Raw genomic sequence first — 15,635 nt, forward strand, 5'->3', positions numbered from 1 at the left:
CTTGATCAGAAAACATTTGGGAGGGGTGGAGGGGATGGTGTCAATCAACTCCATGCCTGCAGTGATGTTCACTGGGGGATCTTGAATGAGACGTTCATTGGCAGAAGGGGAGAAGCTGCTCAAAATGTCTGGGAGATGAATAGAGGCTGGAGGAGTAGAGGGAGGGCTGGGAGGAAGATGCAGGACTTGGGTTCTCTCATCTTCACTGGTGACATATTTCCTCCTGGGAATAAAATGGCTTTGTGCAGCCAAGGTACAATCCATCTTGTTTATCTAAAGGAAAGCGAACATTTCTTTTCCATGTGTTATTTTATTTTATTGCTGGTCTGATCTAAGGTAAATCAATCAACAAAGGTCAAGCTGCATTTCCCCTTGGTTTCCATGGATTTGGGCTGCTTAACTTTGAGCACTGAATTAGCTACCCAGGCTGTTTGCCCCGTATCTGCTTGGCAGAGGGGTAGGATGGTTCAATAGAAAATGAATTGCTTGTGTTTAATAGCTGTGGAAGAGTGAACAATACAGCCCAACAGAAAGAATATTAGGCTTGGAGTCTAAACAAAATTCTGTTGGAACTTAGAGAAGTCAGCAATCATCTTAGAAAAAGAATGAATCAATCAACGAGCATTTGTTAAAATCCTTTAATGTTCCAGGGACTGGGGATAATAAATAAGATTTATTGATTCTAATTATGAGGCACCAAAGTGGTGCAGGGAATGGAGTCTTAGACTTGAAGTCAGGAGGCTCTGAGTTCAAATTGGGCCTCAGGCACTTAACTAGTTGTGTGAGCCTGGGCAAATCACTTCACTTCCACCTCAGTTTCCTCAATAGTAAAATGGGGATGATAATAGCACCTACCTCTCAGGCTTATTGTAAGGATCAAATAAGACAATATTTGTTAAAGCACTTAGCAAAGTGCCTAGTGTATAGTAGATACTCTATAAATGCTTGTTGCCTTTCCCTTCCCTTCCCTTCCCCAAAGTGCTTTGTGAACTTTAAAGCTCTACAGAAATGCTTATTATTATTATTAATGTCATTATGGTACAGTAATAATAGCTGACAGGTATAGAAGGCTTTGTAAAATCTTTTATATGTATACCCTGGCTGTACTTGGATTCCTATTCCCTTGTTCACTGGCTGGGGATGGGAAAGTCAGGGTAAGCCTTGCTTTCAATGACCATTTTCTAGACTTTCCCCTCTACCACCATCACTTAGTTACTTCTCCATCTCTGAGGTTCATTCAAGCCAAGTTCATCCCCCAACCAAGGTTCTGGTAGCTGTTATCTACCAACCTCTGGGACATTCCTTCTCCTTTTTTAATGTGCCTGGCTCACAGCATTCCTGTCCTCATTTCCTTTAGCATCTCATTGACTTTAGCATCTACATTTGTTCTCCCTTTCCCTCTTGGCCTTAGATACTCAGAGATACAGTCATACTCTTTGTCTTACCATTGTCCATGTGTTCCACTTCCGCATTAATGAACTCTGAGATTACCATCCTTCTCTCTATAGCTTGGATTACCTACCAGGTCTCCCACTGTATCTGAGGTCATCCCCAGTTGTCTTGGCCTATGTCTTGTCACTGGACTTCAACGGCTCTGGAGGAGAGAGTGAGGCTGATGACTTTGCCCAGCTCTGTCTCACTTAAGTCTAATTCACTTGCAAGTCAAGACGTCACCCTCCTGATGTCATTAGGAGGAACAATGACAAACAAAGCCAATGCAGCGAAGATTAGAAGGAAAGTAGAAGATTGGGAAAGGATTTTTACAACCAGTCTCTCTGATAAAGGCCTCATCTCTAAAATATATAGAGAATTAAGTCAAATTTATAAGAATACAAGTCATTCCCCAATTGATAAATGGTCAAAGGATATGAACAGGCAGTTCTCAGATGAAGAAATTAAAGCCATCTACAGTCATATGAAAAAATTCTCTAAATCACTATTGATTAGAGAAATGCAAATCAAAACAACTCTGAGGTACCACATCACACCCATCAGATTGGCCAACATGACAAAACGGGAAAATGATAAATGTTGGAGATGTGGGAAAATTGGAATGCTAATGCATTGTTGGTGGAGTTGTGAACTGATCCAGCCATTTTGGAGAGCAATTTGGAGCTATGCCCAAAGGGCTATAAAAATGTGCATACCCTTTGACCCAGCAATAACACTTCTAGGGCTGTATCCCAAAGAGATCATACAAATGGGAAAAGGATCCACATGTACAAAAATATTGATAGCAGCTCTTTTTGTGGTGGCAAAGAATTGGAAATTGAGAGGATGCCCATCCATTGGGGAACGGCTGAGCAAGTTGTGGTATATGAATGTAATGGAAAAACTATTGTGCTATAAGAAATGATGAACAGGCTGACTTCAGAAAAACCTGGAAAGACTTATATGGTCTGATGCTGAGTGAAGTGAGCAGAACCAAGAGGACTTTGTACACCATAACAGCCATGCTGCGTGATGACTAATATTGATAGACTTAACCTTTCTCAGCAATACGAGAATCTAAGACATCTCCAAAGGCCTCATGATGGAAAATGCTATCGATATGGAGTTTGAATGCAGATTGAAGCATACTATTTGCTATTTTTTTTCCTTCTGTCGTGTTTTGTTTCCTCTTTCTGGTGGTTCTTCCTATTGCTTCTAATTCTTCCTTACAACATCACTAATGTGAAAATATGTTTAATAGGAATATAGAAGTATAGCCTAAATCAGATTTTGAGACATCTTGGGAAGGAAGGTGGAGAGGGAGGGGGAGAAAAATTTAAAACTCAAAAGCTTATGGAAGTGATTGTTGATAAATCAAAATAAATTAATAAAAAACAATTAGCTAGTCATTTATGTGTTGTTTCCCTCATTAGAACTTGAGCTCTTTCTTTGTATCACCAGCACTTAGCACAATGCCAGGCTAATTGTAAATGCTTAATCAGTGCTTCTTGACTGGTTGACTGAATAACTGAGGATGAGAGAAATTAAGTGACTTGCCCAATGTGCATGGCTGGCAAGTGTCTGAAGCAAGATTCAGATTTAGGTTTTCCTCTGGCTCCCAGCTGTCCATTACACAACCCAGGTGCTTCAGAATCCATGGCTAGGATCAGGAATGACTTTATGGAAGAAGTGGTCACGATTGGGTCTTGAGAAATTAGTAGGATTTAGATAGATGAATGGAGCAGAGGACTTGGGTTCAAATCCTCTTTTGTCCCCTTACCATTTATGTGACCATGGCATGTCTCTCTATGTCCCCAGGCTCATTTTCCTCCTCTGTGAAATGAGGGGGTTGGCTCTAGGTCTATGATCATTATAAGCATCCATTGAGAATCCAAGAGCATTGCTTCTAGACTTAGAAAATCTGAGTTCCAATCGCAGCTTTGACCCTTATGACCAGTGTGACCTTGGTTGTGTCACTTAACTCCCTGTGTCTCAGCTTCTTCACTGAGAAATAAAGGGACTGGACTTGTTGGCTTCCATGGACTTTTTTAGCTCTACATGCATGACCCTAAATTCCTCTGAAAGCTACTCGTGCAGTAAGACTCAGTTTCCTTATCTGCAAAATGGGGATGCCAGTACTGCTTCAGAGGATCTTTGCAAGGAGCTGAGATTAAACTTATTATGCTTGCCCTGAGGTTGGAACCAGGAGCAATGAGTAGAAACTGGAGAGAGCAGATTGTGGTTGGCAGTAAGGAAAGAATTATTCTTGAGAAGGTCTAGAAAAAAAGAGTAGGTAATCATGTGCTCAGTATGTTGAAGATGGCATCACTGATCAGATGACACCTGATATTCCGTCCAGTTCTTGCATTCTGTGTGCATCAAATGGAATGGCCCAAGTGTTAAGTGAGGCCTGTTTGCTGGCTCCAACCTCTAGTCAACTGTCAAAGTGATTTTCCTAAAGCACAGGTCCAAACATGCCTTCCTTTACTCAATAAACTCCAGTGGCTCACAATCGCCTCCAGGATAGAATACAAAACCCTCTACTTGGTGTTAAAAGTCCTTCATGACCTGGTTGCCTACTACTTTCCAGTCTTCTCACACCTTGCTCCCCATCATGTATTCTTCCATCCAGTGACACCAGCCTCCTGGCTGTTCCAAGAATAAGACCCTCCGTCACTCTGCTCTGGGCATTTTCTCTGCCTGTCCCTCATGCCTAGAACACTCTCCCTGCTCAGCTCTGCTTCTGGCTGCCCTGGATTCTCTCAAATCTCACCCACTTTCTGCAAGAAGCCCTCTGTGTTTCCCTTAATCCTAGTGCCTTGTTGATTATGTTTGATTTATCCTGTCTATATCAGGCCCTATCAGGCTATATCAGACTGTCTCCCCCATGGGAGCTCCTTAAGAGCAGGAACTGGTTTTTTTAGCCCCCCTCTCATTTTCTTTGTATCCAAAGCACTTAACACAGTTCCTGGCACCCAAAATGTCAGCCATTGTCATAATAATGAGAGTCAACATTTACATAGCCCTTGAGGGTACCTTGCCTATATTATTTCATTAGGTCCCTTTAACAACTCTATAGGGCTAATATGCTAATATTATTCCCATTTTACTATGCTGTATACTAAGAGAAGCTCTAAATGGTTACTTGACTTCAGTCAGTCATCCAGCAAGCATTTATTAAATACCTACTATGTGCCAGGCACTGTGTTGAGCATTGAGGATACAAAAAAAGAGGCAAAAGCCTTCAACATAAAGGATGATATCATAAACATATTAGAGGAGGGAGGAAGAAATTATGTTTCAGATCTATTAATAGGGGAAGAATTCATTACCAAATAAGGGATAGAAAAGATCATGCAAGGCAAAATGGATACGTGATTACATAACATTTAAAAAGTATTTGCATAATCAAAATCAATGCAGTTAAAATTAGAAGAGGAGTAGGAAAATGAGGAGGAAATTTTTGTAGCAAGTTTCTCTGATGAAAGTTTTATTTCCAGAACACATAGAGAATTCATTCATAGTTATAAAATAGTTATAAAAATAAGAAATATTCTCCAGTTGATAAATGGTCAAAGGACACGAACAGGCAATTTTCAGAAAGAGAGAGAGAGAAATCCAAGCTATAAATAGCCATATTAAAAACAATGCTACTCTGAGGTTCTTCCTCACACCAATCAGATTCACAAAGTTGACAAAGTGGTAAAATGACAAATGCTGGAGGGGCTTCAGGAAAAAAGGTACATTAATGCACTGCTGGGGGAGCTAGAAATCTTCAGAATGAAGCTATTCTGGAAAGTAATTTGGAACTGTGCCCCAGAAGTTACTAAACTATGGATATACTTTGACCTAGTGATATGACTCCATACCCAAAGAGATCAAAGAGGAAAAAGACCCATATATAGGAAAATTTTGCAACAGCTCTTTTTGTGGTGACAAAGGATTAAGGGTGGAGGATGGCTAAACATAAAGTTAAAATTATATGATTATGGTATATGGATATGAAGGAGTACAATTTTGCTATAAGAAACAATGAAGGGAAAGGTTTCAGAAAAATCTGGAGAAACTTGTATGAACTGATGCAAAGTGAAGTGAGTAGAACCAGGAGAACAATTTATATAATAACAATAACATTGCAAAGGCAAACAATTTTGAGAGACTTAAGAACTTGGATAAAAACAATGTCCAACAATAATACAGAGGACTCATGATGAAATATCTTAACAACCTTCCAGGAAACTTAGGGAAGACATGGTAGCTGTCTTCAAGTATATAAAGGGCTATCACAGGATAGAGGATTTATTTTTGTCTTACTTGACCATATGGGGAAGGATTAGGGGAAATGAGTGGAATTTGCAAAGAGGCAAATGTTGGCTCAGCGTTGAGAAATGCTTCCTAACATTTATGGCTGTCCACAGGAGGGATGGACTGCCTCAGGAAGCGGTGGGTTCTCCCTACTTGGGGTCTTTAAGCAAAGGCTGCATGGCCCCTGGTTAGGGATGTCATAGAGTGGATCCTATTTTAGGTGTGGATTGGGTTAGATGCAACTCAGGTCCCTTCCTACTCTGAAAGGCAGTGATTCTAACTCTACCCAAAGCGCTGGAGGTTTTCTGTCTTGAAGCCATTCTCATGAGACCATGAAAACATTGGTTAAAAAGGTGAGTTTTCCCAGCAGGGCAGAGCCAGCAAAGGTTCAGCCTTATTTCCTATAGCTGACCCTGGTGACCATGTTTACATGATTTCATTGTGAAATGGCTTACTCACTCCCATGACTTGGTGGGCCACTCACCAGCTGATTTTACACTGAGGATTCTGCTTTGAGCTGTCCAATAACCCTCTACAACCATTCAGTGTGACTGGCTAATACTAGACGGTGCTGCTGGAGCCTTGGGATAAAAATCCCCAGCACTATCCTAGAAAGTGCAGGGACTCAGAGTTCTCTCCAATCATCTGAGGTTTAACTTTCTTTCTGAGATCATTTGAAAACAGGACTGCCTGAGAACTCAGTTCCAAGAAACCAATTGGCTAGTATATACAAATCCCTCTACCACTAATTTTTATTTTTATTTCATTTTTTTTAAAGAAGTGATTTTTTTTTTTGATTTTGATGAGGTGATCAGGGTTAAGTGACTTGCCTATGGTCACACAGGAAGCAATGTTATGTGTCGAGACCGGATTTGAACTCAGGTCCTCCTGACTCCAAGGCCAGAGCTCTCTATCCACTGCACCACCTGGCTGCCCCAATAAGTGATTTCTGGAAAGGGCTTGGAAGCTGGTTTTTTCCCCGTGGAGGATCTCTGATCTTCTGCAATAGCCAAGGTTGGACTAGCAGACTTTAAGCAAGGTATTGCCATGACTGCCCAGTTACTTCCTTAGTGCTTAGGCATGTCCCAGCATCATGTAAGACACCTCTTTTGTCTCATAGAATTAGTTGTGTCCTGCCACTTAGCCCTTATATGACTAAAGGCAGGCATGACACCTCTCAGAGCCTTAGTTTCCTCTTATGTAAAATGGGGGGGTTGGATTAGACCTCTGAGGTCCTTTTCAGCTCTAAACTGTTGATACTGTGAACCCTATGCACTTTAGACAGGAAATAACAGGTTGGTGAGCGAGTGAGGGCTCTGAATGTTGCTGGAGGACAGCTGCTGATCAGACTTCCTGTCTATCACAAGGACAAAACAAAACAAGCAAAGAGAAAAAACTACAAACCTGAAGTCCATGATAGTGACGTTTGTCCTTTCCCACCATGCCTTAACTGAGCTCTCACTCTGGAACTTCCTCAGTGTTGGGAGCTTCCTTATCCTGGACCATTCATCTTTCCCTGTGACTTTCTCACCCTGCTCCATCCCTCCCCCAGCCTGCTCCCTTCTCCCATTGGTCAGCTGCCCCCAGGGCCTTTATTTGGGGGCACAGCCCAAGGCAACCAACCTTTATTCCCTCCCCTCCCCTGCCCCAGCTCTGCTTCCGACTTCCTAGACTTTGCCACCATGGACAAACCATCCTGTGGGAGCCATTTTCTTTATGTTTTCAGCACTTGGCACACAGCAAGTGTTTCAGAAATGGTTATTGATTAATGAATTGAGGTACTTGTCATGATATGTTTTTAGCGATAATCACGTGTCACCAGGGACCCCACATGAGCTTTGGATAAAATCCAACCTCCTTAGCCTTCTATTCTAGCTTTCCAAGTTTCCACCACCCACAGCTCCACCGAATGTCCTGGCTGACCCTCAGACTCAATACACCCCAAACCAAATTCATCATCTTCCCTCTCATAGATGAACCCTTCCTCCAAACTTCCTTATTTCTGTCAACTGCACCACCATCTTTCCAGTAACCTAGCTGGTGGCTCAGTGGATAGAGCCATGGGCTTGCAGTCAGGAAGGCCTGGGTTCAAATCCAGTCTTAGACACTATCTGTGTGACCCTGGACAAGTCTCTAACCTCTGTCTGCCTCAGTTGACTGAACTGTAAAAACGAGGATAATAACAGCATCTCTCTCTTAGAGTTGTTGTGAGGATAAGAAGAGATAATATTTGTAAAAAGCTCTTGGCACAGTGCCTGGCACCGAGTAGCTGCTCTACATGGGCTTATTCTCTTCCCACCCAGATTTTCATCCTTGGAGTCACCCTTGACTCTTGGCTGCCTCTCACCACCCCCAGGCAGTAAGTTGCCAAGTCTCCTTAATTCTACATTTGAAATATCTCCCCTGTTCCATCCCCTTCTCTGCACTCACACAGACATCTAGGGCAACTGCAATAGGCAGTTGGTTTCTCTGCTGCCATCCCTCTTCTCTCCATTCCATCCCCCACACAGCTGACAAAATAGTCTCCCTAAGGCACAGGTCTGACCATGCCATTCCCCTGTTAAAAACCTTAAAGGGCTCCCTGTTACCTCTAGGATCAAATAGAAACTTGGCAGCTCAGTCTTGAAAGACCTTTATGGCCCATGTCTCGCCCGCCCTTCCAGACATTACTCCCCACGCTGGAAGCTCTGTGGGAGCAGGGGCTGTCTTTTACCTTTCTTTGCATGCCCCATGCTTGGCACAGCTGGTACACAGTAGGTGCTTAACAAATGTTTTTTGGCTAATTGATTCACTTCATGCATCCCAACTGAGTTAGCCTATGCTCCCATTTACAAACTCAGAAAACCACTTCCCTAAGTGAAGTCTTTGTACTGGCCACATCCCATGTCTGGACTGCCCTGCCTCTCATGATCTTTGGCTTTCTTTCACACAGGCTCCTTCCTACCTATGACCTTCCCTGTCCCTCCAGGCCCTCCCTCACATCCCACTGTAATTTTCCTTGTCTGTTTTTAACCTGTTGTTCATCCACATTTCAAGTTATTTCAGGGCAAAGACTTTTTCATTCTTGTCTTAATATTTCCTGACCTTAGCTCAGCACCACAATAATAATTACAATAAAAATTCACCTTCTCTAGAGTGCCTTAAGGTTTCATTTTAGTAACAGTGATGATGATAATAATCATTGGTGTTTATATAGGGCTTTAAGGTTTGTAAAACACTTTATGATTTTCATACTTTATTTTTACATGCTTTTTACATAATTTTATATGTATTTTTGTATGTGTATCTTGCATATTTTTACATACTTTATCTCATTTGGTCCTTACAATAGCACTGTGAAGTAGGAGATATTATTATTGCCATTTTACAAATGAGGAAACTGAGGCTGAGATGAAATGATTTTGCCCAGGATTGCGCAGCTAATAGATATCTGAGGAACCCTAGTGTTACTCACTCATAAAATTGGAAGAGACCTTAGAGGCTGCCTGGTTCAACCCCTTCATTTTACAGATGAGGAAACTGAGGCATCAAATGGTTAAGTGCTTTGTCCAGGGAGTAAATATCAGAGGCGGGGGCATGACTCTGAGTCTTCTTGACCCATTCTCAGCCCTTTCTCGTATCAGAGACCCTTAATAAACATTTATCCCTTTACATGCCTAGTTTGCCCTGGCCTCCATCTGCTACTCAAGGTCCAGCCCCTCCTTGAAGGCCAGCTCAGATGCTACTTCCTCCAGGAAGTCTCTGACCGGGCCAGCTTGATGGGACTTAACTCTTCTCTGGGAGCCTGGGCTGCTTCCTCCTAATGTTATCTGTTGGACGATTCGACATCTACAGCCTTGGACGGTAACTTATTTTCTCATGTGTTTGCATCTTGTCTTTCCAACTAGATTATGAGTTCCTGGAGGGAAGAGGGCACATCTTATTCTTCTATTTATAACCCTGTTGTTGTTCAGTCACGTCTTACCCTGTGGACTTTTGCACGTGGGGTTTTCTTGGCAAAGACATTAGAGTGGTTTGCCATTTCTTTCTCCAGCCCCCATTTTACAGATGAGGAACCAAGGCAAATAAAGGTTAAGTGATTTGCCCAGGGTCACAAGCTAGTAAGTGTCTAGGGCCAGATTTGAACTCAGATCTTCCTGACTCCAGGCCGGGTTATTTTGACTATGCATATTTGTTACAAGAGGTATTTTCCCCCTAATTTGGGGATTGGGGAGCAAGAATAGGGCCAGGAATAGGGTTGCAAAAAGAAAGACAAAGAAACAATTCCAATTGAAGCATTAAAAAGTATACAGAAGAGAACAGAATGAGGGCCTGTAAGAACCAGTGATCAAAGCTTGGAAAGTCACATGTCACGCTTACATGGTTTAAAAGAAAAGTAAGCCGTACTAAGAGTGGCATGCAGTTCAACTTAATGTTCCGTTATTTCTCTTCTCCTGTACATACAGAAATGCTCTTTCTTGGTGTTTATTAAGTTCAGAATAAAATGATTGTTTTAAAAGAAATATTTCTATTCCTCATGCCTGGCACTTTATCTGAGATGTAGATGTTCAATCTATATTTGCTAACTGATTCATTGATAAAGGAACCTTTCCTTGCCTCAGGGCTGGCCAGAGTCGGGCAGCTTTGTCAGATTTCACTGATGGCCTTGTTCATAAAGACAGCAAGATATATAGCTCAATGCACCCCCCCCTCCACGCTGGGAGATACAGCCCTGAACCTGAGTTTCACTGAGAAAGGGTGAAACTCATTCAGGAAGTTTCAATCTTTGAGAGAGTTTGGAGGAGAGGTAAATAATGGGATTAAAGAGTGGGAAATCAAACTTTAGAGGAAAGGTCCTTAACCAGGAGTGGATAGACCTCAAAGAGCCTGTGCATAGATGTCAGGGAGTCCATGGACTTGGATAGAGAAAAAAATGCATATTTCATTCAATAGAATCGCTTTCCTTTGTAATCTTATGTTTGTTGTTGTTGTTTTACTTAGAAACATGAATCTGGGAAGGGGTCCATAGGATTCCCCAGACTGTCACCTCCGGGAGTCCATGACATAAGGAGGTAAAGAAAGTCCATTTCAGAGGAAAGTTAAGTGGAGACAATGGCCTTCAAGCACAGAAAGGAGGGGCATAGTTAGATCATAGACTGAGAGGTGGAAGGGGGCCTCCGATGCCATCTAGTCCAACCTGTTCATTTTACAAATGAGGAAACTGAGGCAATTGCCCAGTCTTCTTACCTCCAAATTCAGTGCTTCATCCATGACTCCAGTTTGCCTCAAGAAATGGCCACCAGCTATTGTTCTCCATCCTCACTGAGGGCAGAGCAAGAAGGGATGGACTTAAAGGGACAAAGGAAGGACCAGAGATTTCAAGGTGGCGGGTACTCAGAGGTCATTTAGCCCCCTCACTTTAAAGATCCAAGGGTCATAGATATGGAGCTGTGAGGACCTCAGAGGCTATCTACGCTATATTACAGATGAGGAGAACTGTGAAAAGTGGAGAGGAGGAGGAGAGAAAAGGGGAGGGGGGAGAGGAGAGGGCAGGGGAGGAGAGGGGAGGGGAGGGGAGGAGAGGGGAAAGGGGAGGAGAGGGGAAAGGAGGAGAGGGGAGGGGAGGGGAGGAGAGGGGAGGAGAGGAAAGGGGAGAAGAGGCCATTAAGCTTGGTGAAATGGTGGACCAAATCCTGTGAGGCCCTGCCTTCATTGATGGTGAATTGTTCTCAGCCCCACACTGTAACTTGGCTTCGATCTATTACTCTCTCACAGCCCCTCCCAGACTGGCTGTGCACCTGGAATAGGGGTGTTCCTAATGGGTGACAGAAGCAGCATGGTACGTGTTCAATAAGGGACTGGGATCCAGTGTTCTCTTCAAAGGGAAAAGAAGAAACTTTTCATAACTTCAGGTGTGATGTAAAATACCCTTTGACTGAGCTTTCGATCTGAAGATGGTTTAATGTTCAGGCAGAATTTTTTTTCCCCACAAACCCTCTGTCTCTCCTGGCTGTAAGTTGCTTTCCTGCTGAGCTCATCTCCCCCAGCACCTGTTTTTCTCCTTATATGGAGGAAAAAAAGTTACTGGAAAATCTGAATAGGACACCTGTTTCTGATCAGCTGAAAAGTCCCACTGTTTGCCTTTATTGTCTCAATTACTTGGTGAAGCCGATGCCGGCCTTCAGAGGCCTGTCCATGAGAGTTTAGAGGGGGGACGAGTTGGCTTAGGTGATGAAATACTAACCTTCCTGCCACTGCAGCAAGTGGTGACTGTATTGATGAAATATTTATTTCCATTGGAATAGAATCCCTGCTCTTCTCACATTCCAGGGATCTCAGAGTGCAAAACACAGGCAGAGAGGAAGAAGGCTCCAGCCCAATGCTTGAGGCCATTTCAAAAGCGTTGAGCTCTCTGGTGAATGTTCTTGGGGTCAGTAGTTCTCAAAGGGTGAGCTACAGCATGCTAGTGTGCTGAGAGTTTTGCGAAGAGTGCCATAAAAACTTGGGATGTTATGCTATTCCAGATACAAGAAAATTTATTATTTTGCTTACTAAAGATTGTAGTCACCCAGCATACCAAATACGAGGACAGCTTTGCAAAAAGAAACAGAATTTATCTATGAGTCATATGCACTAACCTCCTTACACAACAGACTTTGAAGTCACAAAGCACTTCACCAAAACAGCTTCTCTGTTGAAGGTAAACTCTGCATGCCTGGGTCTCCTGACTCGTCCACGGTGTTAGCAACTTGAATGTCCAGCGTGTAATTCCTTACAACAAAGCATACTGTGCTGTGAGCAGAAAAGAGCGGTTATGTACAATAAAAAAAGTTAGCCTCCCATTGACTTTTTTCCCTCCCTAAGGTGCACAGTCTTCTCTCTGATGGGGACTGACTTGTGCTACTCATTCTCTGGGATCTCTCAAGGCCAGATTTGTCTCTAGTCTGAGCAGAATCTAGGGCTTCTCCACAGGCCTAGGAAAGCCAATGCGGTGATTCAGATGAATGGTATTTAAGGAAAGATGGGTTAGGCCAGTCCGCAGGACCCAGCCGGAACAGAAGGAAGCGCTGCATAATTATACAGTGAGTTCCGGTCCATTTAAACACCCAGTTCACACCAGTCAGCTGAAAAACAGCGGGCAGAAAGTCTGTCTTCCTTTAAGAGATCTGGATGAAGTGAAAAGATCTGAATTAAAGCCGTGGGATGGTGGAAAGAATGCAGTATTTGGAGTCAAAGCCCGGCTCAGGCACTTGTTACTGGTGTGATCTCATCCAAGCCATCCAGCCTTCATGGGCCTCAGTTTCCCTGCCTGTAGAAGAGGGAGGTGGACTAGATGGTTCCCAAGCCTTTTTCCAGCTCCGGGTTTCCGATCCAACAACATTTTGAGGTCACTTAGCTTTGAGCCTTGGAGGAATAGACGCTCCTCATATTCATTCACATGGAGCTCCTGAGAGGGAAGGAGGCTCAGGGTCACAGAAAGAGCATGGAGGTCATGATGTCAACAGTTGCAGGTGGGTCTGCCTGTCTCCAGTATCCCTCCCTCTAATTCAGCCACCATTCAGCCACTAAAATGATTTTCCTAAAGCTTGGATCTGACCATATCACACACCTCCTCCCCTACTCAAAAACCCCCGGTGGCTCCCTATTACCTCCAGGATCAACTACAAAGTGCTCTGATTGGCATTCAAAGCCCTTCATAACCTATTCCCTTCTACCTTTCCAGTCTTCTTACACCTTCCCCGCAAACACACTCTGGCATAAACAGGACACTCCATCTTTCAGCTTCAAGTATTTTCTCTGGCTGTGCCCCATGCCTGGAATACTCTCCCTCCTTATCACCATGAAATGACTTTCCTGGCTTTCTTTAAGTCCCAACTAAAATCCTGTTTTCTACAGGAAGTCATTCCCATCTTCTCTTAATTCTAGTGCCTTTCCTCTCAATTATTTCTTATTTATCATGCACATAGCTTGTTTGTATATATTTATTTGCACATTGTCTCCCCCATTAGATTCTAAGCTCTTTGAGGACAGGAACTGTCTTTTGTCTCTTTTTGCATCTCCAACACTTAGCACAGTGCCTGGCACCCGGTAGGCACTCAATAAATGTTTATTGATTGACTAGAAATGAAGGTAGAACTGGAACCCTAGTCTGAGCAAAGTAAGCTTGGAGTCAGGAAGACCTGAGTCCAAATCCAGCTGCAGGCACTTACTAGCTGTGTGATCCTGGGCAAGTTACTTGATCTTTGTCTGCCTCAGTTTCCCCCCACTGTCAAATGGGGGTAATAATAGCACCTACCTCCTAGGGTTGTGAGGATCAAATGAGATTCTTGTAAAGTGCTAAGGCCCGGTGCCTGATGCTTAAATGCTCATTCCCACTCCATCCCAAAGATACACTGGAACGTCCTTGGATAACAGGGAGTTAAGTGGTCCTGGAGCTTTGGGGATCCGATCAGCAGACTTCAAGGCCCCCTCCTTTCTTTGGAGCTCCCTGACTCTTATTGTGCCTTGGAACAGACATCCCACCCTTCTCCCTGCCCAGAGCTCAGACGCTATCACTGTCATCGCGGGCTCCCGGCTCCATCACTGCTCACTGACAAGCGAGGAAACCGGATCCCTGTTGGACATCGTGTTTCCTCAGATACGAGCTCTGTCTCGAATTAATCCCTCGAGTACTGACAAATAGGACACGGTGACTCACCCAGCAATGACAGCTCCGGCAGACAGCCTGGGTGAGATTCTGGATGACTATCTCTGGCCCTGACAGTCGGGTAGTTAGAGAGAGGATTAAGTCCTGTGTATCTTACAAACATCTTTTTATTCCCTGTGACTTTTCAGTCGTGTTCATTCCATGAAGAGGGGAGGGCGGCTGGGACCAGAGGCCAGGGGAGTCTTCTGAGTGAAAACAGATGCATCTTGTGTGTTTGCTTCACATCTGATGTACAGCACATGTCTCCTGCCTGGGGATGATTCAGAGACGTTATCAGGTTACTGCCTTCTTCTGACTAATCATCTTACCTTGGCCTCGGTTATTTGTTTTTAAAGGGTTTTGAGATGCATTGTATTCATTTAAAACGTCAAAGAGCTATTTGAATCTTGAACTTAGCATATTGGATGGTTTGGGGCCATGGAAGCCTGAACGTTATTTCATAAATGGACGCTCAAAAAACCCAAAAGGAAGATTTAAGTCAAAGCTTTTTTTGATCCTGAAACTATTGCATAAAACTTTCATAGTCTACTTAATAATATTTATTCCTTTAGTGGATTTTTTTTCTGATTTGGACCAGACATTCACTTATAGGGTTTTAAAGAAAGTTGTGAATCATCATAATTGTCCAGGTTGTTGTTGACGAATGATAGTTTTGAAGGGTTTGGTTTTTTGGGGGGAGGCAGGTGTAGGGAACTCCTGGGGAGGGAACTTTCTTCATTCTTGCAGGTCAGCACCTTCACCAAAACTTAGAGACTTAAACAGTGGCCTAGAACACTGAGAAATAAGTTATTTGTCCATGGTCACACAGAAGCTAGGTGGCTCAGTGGATAGAGCACTGGACTTGGAGTCAGGAAAAACTGAGTTCAAATCCAGCCTCAGACACTTACTAGCTGTGCGATCCTGGGCAAGTACCTTAACCTCCGTTACACTCAGTCTTCTCGTCTGTAACATGGGGATAATAACACCACCTACCTTCCAGGGTTGTTGTGAGGATCAAATAAGACAATAATTGTAAAGCACTTAGCACAGTGCCTGGTACATTGTAGGTGCTATATAAATGTTAGCTGCTATTATTATTGTTATTATTATTCCTCACTCCAAAGCCAGCTGTCTACTCTCTACACCATCAAATCTCTTTAAAAATGATAATATTTATGAAATTCCTAGGGGAGAAGTGTCTTACAGTAACTGGCCCTGTTATTGCATCCCTTTT

This window comes from Phascolarctos cinereus, unplaced genomic scaffold (assembly GCF_003287225.1).
Source record: "Phascolarctos cinereus isolate Bilbo 61053 unplaced genomic scaffold, phaCin_HiC Scaffold_4;HRSCAF=312, whole genome shotgun sequence".
In the NCBI taxonomy this organism is placed as follows: domain Eukaryota; kingdom Metazoa; phylum Chordata; class Mammalia; order Diprotodontia; family Phascolarctidae; genus Phascolarctos; species Phascolarctos cinereus.